Raw genomic sequence first — 10,123 nt, forward strand, 5'->3', positions numbered from 1 at the left:
CTTATTGTTTTAAGTATTTTTAAATGGTGAAGTTGTATTTTGTGTAGGGCAATATTGTAAGGCCCTGAAGTATGCACTACCTTATTTATTATTTTATAATTCCTTGTATAAACAAACTGTGAATTATATTGGATTTTGATTTGGGTGATGTCAGCGTGTCATCGCTTCTTAATTACGTCATCCGGTCCACTTTCACTGTTGTTAGCTACATGCATATGTCATCGTTTTTATGTCGTAAAACTGTATAAATATTTTCTCTCTGACGGGCGTTACTTGTTTTATTTATTTTTTAGCAGTCGCATAAACAACCAAGCTATGCATAAACAACCAAGCTATGTTATTTGGATCTTTTACAACAAATAGTGTTGCTTCTTCCTGTATTTGCATGATGATGATCTGATATATTAACTATTTGATGCTATAATCTTAAATCTTTTTTGTAAAAAGAAGGGATGTAGTTGACACGTGTTTGTTATTTCATTTCTTCGTTCCTCAAATGGTTGTAACTGTTTCTCTGGTCGCCTTCCTACCATTGAGTAATTAAATGGTAATTAAATCAAATACGTTTTAATTCTCTTTATTATTGCTTAATTTGAGTTGCAATTATATGAGGTTACATTTATTTACACTTATATTTATAATGAATATTACTGGGCCAAGTGTGAGGTTGAGCTCTCTAAAACCGGTTTGAACCCCTAATGCTTAGCATTGACCGTTACAAGTCGGTTACCCCAGCTTTATTCTTCTATGTGTGTATGCTTTTTTGGTAATGTGTTGTTTGTTATTTTTTGGCAAATTGGTCACTTGCCTTAAATAAAGGACCAACGAATTGTATATAATAAGAATGCAATACTGCTCCAGCAGCTGGAGTTTCATTTTTATGCCCCTCCTCGAAGAAGAAGGGGTATATTGTTTTGTTGAATGTCGGTCGGTCGGTCTGTCTGTCTGTCGGTAGACCAGTTCGTTTCTGATCAATAACTCGTCAACAATTTGACCGATTGGCTTGATACTTCACGTGTGCATTAGGCTTGGACAGTAGATGACCCCTATTGACATTAGGGTCACTAGGTCTAAGGTCAAGGTCAATATCACACTAAGTATGAAAATCGTTTCCGATAAATAAGTCGTCAACCAATCAACTGATTGGCTTGATACGTCAGATGTGCATTGGCCTTGGACAGTAGATGACCCCTATTGAATTTGGGGTCACTAGGTCAAAGGTCGAGTTCACTATCACACTAAGTGTGAAAATCGTTTCCGATTAATAACTCGTCAACGAATCGACCGATAGTCTTCATACTTTACATTCGCATTGGCCTTGGACAGTTGATGACCCCTATCGAAATTGGGGTCACTGGGTCAAAGCTCAAGTTCACTGGCACAATAAGTGTGAACATTGTTTCCGATCAATATCTCATCAACGACTTGATACACCACATGCGCATTGGGCTTGAACAGTAGATGACCCCTTTCGGGTCACTAGTTCAAGGCCCTGTTGGGGGGGCGGTATTTTAATTGTTGAAGTGTTTTCATGTGTTGTGAAGAGATAATAATCATTTAAAAATGTTTATTCTGATGATGATTAAAAGACGTTTGATTCTAAAACTTTTTGTCAATATCCGAACTGCAAGGATACTAGCCAAACCGTCATCTTGCAATTATTTTATTGGTAGTATTCATATCTATGTGATGTAACATTGCATAATTATAATTCTTATACTGCAAGTTACGATATAAAACTTTTCATTGTCATTTAAATTAATGTTTCTATGTGTGTTGTCATTTGCTTAAATTTCGCCATACCTAAAATAACTTTTTTTTGCTATGGGATATATATGTGTGTATGAATATTTGTTAATTGTTTAATGCTGAATCTTTTGTCTATCTATATTTGCTCTGAAAATGTTGTTATTGTCCACTACCGGTTTCACCGGAGGGGACTTATTGTTTGCGCTCTGTGTGTCCATAAGTACGTCACACTTTTATGGATCCTGCGATAACTTTAAAAGTTCTTCATATTTTTTCATGAAACTTAAAAATGGATAGATGGCAATATGGACATTATGCAAGTCATTTCATTGTGTTCCTACGTCAAAAATTCTGGTTGTTATGGCAACAAATATTTTTTAAAAATCAAAAAAATCTGACAATGGTGGAGCCGGTAGGGGACATACATTGCTTGGCAATAGTCTTGTTTAAAATATAATGTTATTATTGAATATTTGCAGCTAGAAAAATCTTTCATGATTCCTAAATGCAGGAATAGTTGTTGCAATCCTGAGTAATTACGATTGGTTTAGCCAATTCCTAAGACATTTTCATTGGCTGGTGTACAAAATCCTAAATCCAAAGTGCTTAGCGACAGGTATAAATGTCGCCGACAAACAACATCTGTGATCCCTGCCTGTCGGGTTGGCGTATGGGTTGGTACACGCGCTCCTCACCTTGGCGACTTGGGTTCAATCTTCTTTCTCGGAAGCATGTGGGTTTGGTTGTTGGTCACCATACCGGACAGGTTGGGGTTTTCTACGGTTACTCTGGCTTCAGCCCCACAACACGAGTCCTCGCCAAAACTGCAAATCTTTCTGGAAAAACTATAAATAGTTTTTAAATCGGCCCAGCTTTCGTGAGTTAAGTCACAGGCTCTGACGCCAATATACGCTCCGTGGTTAAGTTTATCAGATAGTAGTGTTGGGAGTAAGTTGACATATTATCTTTATCTACGTTTACGAGTATGGCGTCATTCGATGTTCCTAAGATGATAAGCTTATAAGTATATTCAGTGAAATCCAACGCAGGCGTTCGTTATTGACGTTATTTAGTCTGATACAATGAGCGTGTAATCATTAACTCCAGAGAGTCGTGATTTTAAGTACCATACTGTTGAATTAATTATGATCTCTTTGCTTATTAAAGAACTGGTTATATGAAATGATTAAATGTTATTTATGAATCATCACTTCTGTGTTGTTTAAATTATTGGATGTTTGATGGATATCCAAGCTTACAATAGAGGAAATTAAATAACCGACGAATTTACTAATTATTTTATCATTAAGATTTTAGCAGTTAATATGATTATTATGTAATAATTTGGTCAGACTCAACCTTTTGATTATGGCTCCGCCAGACCCAGAGGTATCGTTTGACAGACGAAGCGTTTTAAGTGATCACTCTTGATGAAATACTGTTGATGAAATTTATCCTGAGAATACCGTAGCAGAAGACTCTGTTAAATCCTCAAATTACTGCTGAAATGCATAAATCATTAAGTAAACAATAATACATTTTAAAGTTATATTCCAGTAACAGAAACCGTGGCGATTGTCCACTTCCTCGACGTATACTTTGCCAATGCAACTTTCTAGTATGAAACACGACAGTTATGATGGTGCCAAGTGCTTTGAGCTGTACATGTCCCATTTTGAGTACTATGTTGAACACTCGTACAGTGATTACATTACGGAGGTCCTAATATTAGGAAGAAGTCTCCGGGGTGCACCTCGTAACACTTTTAAGTGACTTATAAATGACCTTATCAGAATAAGAATGTCGATATTTTGAAACACTGTAGTCAACTCTCTCCCAGTGATGTGATAGCAGTAAACATTACAACTTCCGGTTATCAAAATTTAATAACCAACGGCGCATGCGTGGCGAATCCATTGCTTCATAATCTAAATAGCATTTCAGTCGAGCGACTAGCAGTTAAATCAGCTACACAAACAAACTTAGTTGCTATGTACAGCCGTTGTATCGATAAAAACTGTCACACAGTCAACGACGCCGTCAGCGTCATAGGACGCTATAAGAATATCTTTGGAAATCTCCAATCAACCCCTGTCCGCGTTATAGATGTTCACGATACCATACAGACTTTGGATGCCGTTCAGCGGCTCGAGGCCCGGATTAAACGTACTAAATATCATGTTCCCACTGCCCCCCCCCCACCCCCTTGTTTCACGGCCAATGCCGAATAAATCACAGCGTGCATGTTTCGTACGCAACTTACCACCGCAATTATGTCGAAATGGTTCACAAAACGATAACAATAAATCGGCACCCAACGATTATTGCTATCTGATGCGCACTCCTCGCGCCCTTGTCGAGAAATAGAGCAAATAATGACTTCCGTTGTCCTAATACCACTCCCTTGCTCCAGACCCTCCATATTACCCCTCGTTCTAAACCCCTCAAATAAATTCGAAAAAATAACGGTAGGTCGTGCTGAGGGTAAAGTGTATGCGAAATATCTTGAAAGACCTATTCAATGTATATTTCTGTTGTCGAAGCATACTTGCTCGTTTAAGGGCAGATTTCAATCAATATGATAATGGCTTTTATTCTTCTGGTACATGTACAATGTTCAATAGTGAGTGTAATTTGTTGATAGATTGTGTTGCGAAAACGTCGTTGATATAAAGTAAAAACCTTTCTGAGTTCAGAAATGGAATGACATCGTTATGGTCAGCGCAGAAAACGTTTCACAACGTTATTCGCAAAGTGCAGTTGACTTTCGAGTTGAGTTCAATTTCGTTTGCTGTTCAATTTAGTGTGTTATTTGGTGTTCGACTGTATTATTGGCAAAGATTTTCTTCACGAACACGCTGAAGGAATCAGTCGTTCAGGTCTTACTGGTGGAAGTTAAACCGTTCCTTAGTAGGCGGATGGTATTGCTTCACTAAGTTTTTGTGGTTTTCAGGTACGTAATACCACCAAAATTCCAGCGCATTATCATGCATAGGTTCCGATCAGCTTTAAGTTTTCAGATTATTTTGGACAAAAAGGCTTTATTGAGCCTTCAATTATGTTAATTGACAAAAATGGGTATTGTGCTGTTGGTGGCATTGTTAATGTTTCAAATTCCTATACTCTGGTAATTGTTGTCAATTTTGGCTCTCAAACAGCAACATTTTATCCAAATAAAGTAGGTACATGCGAGTAATATGAAGAATGCTATGATGGTCTACGTATAGCAGGTATTACAATGTAAGAACCCTGTCAGTCACTTCCACAATATTTGACCGAACTTTTGAACGTAGTTCTTAGCGAGTCTGAAAAAGCTGATTCCAGGTACAGCAGTGTGTTTCTTCTTTCAACGATATTAGTCGTACTAATTTAGTACAGCATACAATCAATACCGGATATGCAGCCCCCATCAGACAACCACCTCGTCAGTTACCAATTGGTAAAAGGGTCAAGAAGCTATCTAATATGTTAGACAGAAGCATAATCGTGTCATCTAACAGTGCGTGGGCGTCTCCAGCAGTGTTCGTAACCAAACCGAATGGCACACTGCGATTTTCATTTATTATATGCTATTTAACGATGTCACAGTCAAAGAGGCCTACCCTCTGCCAAGTCAAGGCGTTCTTCATGGCCGATGATGACGACTCCAGATCCATCTGTTTAACAATACCAATTAATCTGCACCATTACAACATAACCCCTACACCATTATTTAAAATCTCCGCTTCAAAATGGCACCTCTACTCTGCTAGATAATCAACCATGGACAACTAACTACGGTCCACCTTCATCCCTTCAAGATGATCTCCTTACACATGTTCCTTATTCTCTTCGTCAAACAACTACTCTACAAGATCTCCAACCAGCGACGCCCAAATACGATCCAACTTCTATAGCGAAGGATGACTTATACCCAATTGCTACTCTAGCCGACAACACTTACGACCTCAGCAAAACTGCACCGATCCGATTTAAGCCTTGATTTCTGCTCGTCGATGGTAACATGGCTCTCTTTCCTACATCCAAACCTGACTTGACAACAGATGGAGAAAGTCTATCGTCCTTCTTTCAATTCGTGTGTGGCACCACAAGAACTGGAAAACTCTCCTAAGATCAGCTTCTTCTTGCTGTCGAATTCTTAAGCATGTCTCTCACACATACCCAAAGAAACCCATCACTGCTACTTCAAGATTTATGGTTTCTCATTCCAAGTGTCACTTTCTCGTGCTTCCTGGCTGGTTCGGCAGGTTTCCGCTTGACCGCAAGGCAAATGCCATAACATACACATAACGGTCTATTCTGGATATTGGTAATGGAAAAAACACTGAGTAAATTGGTAACCCGTAATTTAAAGTATATAAAATTATAAAGTGATTACACATCAACATATTTTAATTGATATATTAGTACTAACTACAATATTATACTTACTTAGACAGAAATTTAAGTTTTAACATTGAACACAAAGTAAAACATTTCGAACATTGGTGTGAGTTTATATATAATTTAATGTCACGTTACATAAGCAATTTTAAAATGTAAAGTGAAATACAGACATTTAGACAAAACTGCACATTAACTGAGACAGAAATATTCAGATAATGAAACGACTTAAACATCGAGTTATGTTTCATGAACGTTTATGTGTTATATATTACACGCGGACTTGCGCAAGTGATATTTGGATAGTGTTTCATGGACTTTAATGGCAATATTTTGCACATTAACTGTTTATGTGTAATATTGAATTGTGCTTTATGGACGTGTATGCCGACTACTTTACACGCGGAAATCAATGTGCTATATTCAACAGTCGTTCAACGACTTTAATATTTTTATATAATAATTTAATCATTAAAGATTTGATTGGTGCTTACCAAATTAACTCTGATAAAAGATTATCTGAAAACTCTGAAGGAACAGCCTTGTCCTGTAATCAGAACTTTAATGAACTAGGGGCCTTTACAATGTGTTTGTCCATGAATGAACTGAAGAATAAATGAAATGAATTTTAATATCATACATGACCTATTCTTAAGTTTAGGTTTACTATACAATGTTTACTTTGTAATGCATTCTCTGGCTGGTATTCATGTCCAAATTTCATGAGAAGAAGATTAAGGTAGGAAAAATGTAAAACCCTCAAGAATGCACTACCTTGTTTATTATTTGTAAGTTCATAATCATTAATGTAAACAAACTGATATTGTTTGAAGTACAATTCACTCATCCATCACACTCTCCCTTAAAAAAAATTATTATGCCCCTAAAGGAGGGCATATAGTGATCGCACTGTCCTTCCGTCCGTCTGTCCGTCACACTTTGCGTTTAGGTTTCGAAAAATTCTCATAACACTATTTTAGTACACTATTTTCTATAATAGTAGCTGAGCCGACAATGACCACTCGAGAGTCATGTTCGAACTGCAAGGATGCTATCCCAATCGTCACCTTGTAATGATTTTATAGGTTTCATTCGTATTTAAGTGTTTTAATATTGCTTACATAAAAGAATACTTTAAGTCACTGCTCATTGTCCTTAAATGGTAATGTGTGTTGTTATTTGCCTACAATACGCCATTCCTAAAATAAATATCAAGCTGTGGCATCATTTCGGATATTTTGTTCCCGAAATATTTCTTCTATGTTAAAATTGCAAATTTGTTTAGGTCAGAGATTAATGTGTTTACTGTCACATGCAGAATCTTTTATTATAGTATCGTTAAATGTTTTGTAAGTTAAATATAATGTTATCATTGAATTTTTGCCGCTAGAAAACTATTTTAGGATGTAGGATTCATAATAGCATTTTATTGGTTGTTGTAATCCGAAGTCATTATGATTGGCTTATCCAATTCCTTAGTCAATAGAGGACGCGGGGCAGAATTCCAACGATTAAGACACAGTCGCCTTACCTATACTGTATAATACAAGCATTCTGCCAAATTGAGGGGGTGGGCGGCATTCCAACAATGATGGGCCAGTCTCCTTACCGATACTGAAAAACACATGTATTCTGCTCGATAGAGGGCAGCTCTGAATTCCAACAAACAATGTTCAAGATTACATTTTAATGCAAAAGATGCATGTGAAAATGACAAATATTAACTAGTCAACTGAGCTGAACAATATGGTACAATATAAGCACTTGAACGTTTTGCACACACACATGGATATGTAAGTAATGTCGAAAAACAACAAGCTATGAGGCTTAATACAGATTAAAATTTCTTTACCAAATTCTTCAATGTTTTCTTTCTGTATGCATAATGATGTCCGGTATAACTAGAATTATTTTAATCGTTTCAAATTATGTTTTCTTTTCAATTTAATAGATGTCAATATAAATAAGAGTAAAATGTTTTAAATACAGAACAGTACCACCATGTTTTTGTTTTCTAGAAAGTCGCAAAGATCTAGATTATTATTTCAAACGTATAAAACTATTGTGTATATGTTTTGCATGTTAAATTGTTTACCAAAGTGAAACTAACCTGAACGATCTTAAATCTTATTGTATTTTACATTAAACTGTAGCCTTAACTGTATCTAGGTCACTGTAAAAATGTCTACAATTTTACTGACCTTCAACTAAACAGCTATCACTACATATAATCCGACAATACTGTAAGTAAACAAACATATTCTAATATAATTTACAGCACAATATTTATCTATACCAGACATACATTTTAACAATAAATAATAGATCCAGGTTTTGCAACAAAGTTTATATTCCTCCCCAACTTTTATTATTTATCCAAAATCACAAAAATCATCATTTTCTCATTTAACATCAACAAAATTAAAGTTCTCTTTTGTATAAAATGGTAAAACATCTTAACGTGTGATATCCTTCTGTGATGGTTGGATAATATTCCCAAATCATTTTAATATAATTCAGGAAGAATCATTTGCGCATCTACATCGTCTAGGTCACTTAAGAATGGTTCCAATCTTGGTTGTTAAAAAAAATTGTTTTACAAGAATAAAAAGTCGAATTAAGTGTTTTAGTGAAATGCGATTTAAATAAATGCACAATATTGTTTAGATGAATATCAAGTCCTGTTCTGGGAAAACGGGCTTGATGCAAATGCGTAAAGTGTCTCCCCAAAATCATACAACCATTTGGCTGAAGTCAAACATCCTTTGGATTCATAACACAACACATATAACAGCTATAAGTCTATGATGGAAACTTAACAATAGATAAATCACAACCTTACTGATAATGCACTTACAACAGAAAGATTATCACCAGGAAATGTATATATAGCAATACGGGTATATATGTATTATATATAATAAGAAAACATTGAAAAAACAATGACTTCAATTAAATGTGATATGTGAAGATGACACTTATTCACAATTGAATTATCTGTTTTTATATAGATACAAGAGAAAAACCTACAATATCTTCTTTCAGATCAGCGATAACCCCACAGCCATTTGTGTGCCCAAAATACTATAATATAGGCAAAAGAAAAGTAAACATTGCTCACACAAGACTTAGAAATATGTGTAGTAATTTAAACTACGATCTTTATAGATCAAATCTAATCGTTGATCAATCTTGTTCTTGCGGAGCTCCTTGTGAAAATGCGCGGCATTACTTTTTTGAATGTTTAAACTTCGCACACATAAGAGGACTAACTATAAGCAAATTGAACCATAACCTTAATGTTCAATTGTTGCTTTGTGGTGAACCCAACATGTCTTTGGATTTTAATGAAATGGTGTTCAGAACAGTACAGACATTCATAGCAGGCTCAAAAAGGTTTTTCATTTTGTATAAAATTGTCAATAACATGCATACAATGGGAGATAACTATTCTCAATAACTTTACGATTGTTAACCTACTTTCATGTCTATTTATCTGCGTATAATTATGTTAAACTAACTGATTATGTTGTTGAACTATTAATAATGTATTTTAGTAAATTACGTTATATAATTATCTGGGAGAGGATCCAGATAATGTTGCAAAAACTTGTAATCCAATCCCATGCATATTTGATGCAATAAATACGTTTAAACTAAACTAAACTATCTGTTTTTATGTAGTGTTTGTAATTTGGTAAACAAAACAAATGACTAAGCATAATGGTAAAGATTTAAACGTTACAAATTATTAATTATTGATGATATGAATACAAACAAGAGGAAAAACTGACATGTAATGTGAAGATAATGACATTCTTATGTGCTGGAGTTTCATTTTAATGAAAAAACAACAACAAGAATTAAACATATTTTTCCCTTAAATCTTTACCAGATACAATATGTATCAGTATGGTGCAATTCATTGAACAGAAAACCTCAAATACTTTGGAAAATCAAGACTGTTTATAATTCATTTTAAAATGTACTA

The sequence above is a fragment of the Dreissena polymorpha genome, chromosome 12 (genome assembly GCF_020536995.1).
Source record: "Dreissena polymorpha isolate Duluth1 chromosome 12, UMN_Dpol_1.0, whole genome shotgun sequence".
Lineage (NCBI taxonomy): Eukaryota > Metazoa > Mollusca > Bivalvia > Myida > Dreissenidae > Dreissena > Dreissena polymorpha.